This window comes from Lepeophtheirus salmonis, unplaced genomic scaffold, assembly GCF_016086655.4.
Source record: "Lepeophtheirus salmonis unplaced genomic scaffold, UVic_Lsal_1.4 unplaced_contig_10346_pilon, whole genome shotgun sequence".
In the NCBI taxonomy this organism is placed as follows: Eukaryota; Metazoa; Arthropoda; class Copepoda; order Siphonostomatoida; family Caligidae; genus Lepeophtheirus; species Lepeophtheirus salmonis.
The window spans coordinates 1-875 of NW_027289046.1; the positions used below are offsets into that span (position 1 = coordinate 1).

An 875-nucleotide genomic window follows, 5' to 3' on the forward strand; every position below is an offset into this window, starting at 1 on the left:
TTTTCTAGACGGCTTTAGCGGTCCTCTTGGTCATTGGATCATCCCAAACCTCATGCCTTAGCCCCTACGTGGTGGTCATGGATATGGTTATCGGATATGCTCCATATGCTGTCCCTGCTGTCAAGATCCCCGCCCCAGAAAAGACCGAACTTAAAGTAGAAACAATCAAGCACCAAAGGTTTAGACTACGCTTATGCTACTCCTTATGCCGCTCCTTATGTTGGTGGATATGCTGCCCATCATGCTGCTCCTACGTTGCAGGATACGCTGCTCACCATGTTGCTCCTATGCCGCTGGATACGCTGCCCACCATGCTGCTCATCTATGCTGCAGGATACGTTGCCCCCATGCTGCTCCTTATGCTGCCGGATACGGTTACCCTGCCAGCTCTCAATTCCACTCTCAAGATGAATTCGGCAACCTCAAGTTCGGATACTCCAACATCAACTCCGCTAAGCATGAACATGGTAATACCTATGGAGGTGTTGCTGGAGGATATCAATATGTTGATGCCAACGGTGTTTTGCAATCGGTCTCTATGTTGCTGATGGTCTTGGATTCAGAACTATCGACTCTAGATTGCCAGTTCTTGCCCCAGCTGTTCCCGAAGCTGAACCCTCTTGTCCAAGCTCCGCTCCAGTTTTCGAAGGAAAACAAATTCCTGACACCCTGAGTTGCTGCTGCCAAGGCTGAGTTCCAAAAACCTTTGATGAGGCTGTTGCCACTGGTGGAGACTGGGATTAAATATTCATTCGCATCAATTCAAAACTAATCAAAGATTTTTGATCTCTGATAGTAAGGAGATATTCATTCAGTACCTGTCTCTATTGTAATATATAATATTTTGAGATGAACATAGACGAAATATAATCCAA

The 875-nt window shown here is 46.2% G+C and overlaps 1 pseudogene; it reads left to right on the forward strand.

Annotated features, from left to right (window-relative positions):
* The first annotated feature begins 8 nt into the window (after positions 1 to 8).
* LOC121130645 (uncharacterized) lies at positions 9 to 744 on the forward strand (annotated as a pseudogene).
* Positions 745 to 875: the final 131 nt, after the last annotated feature.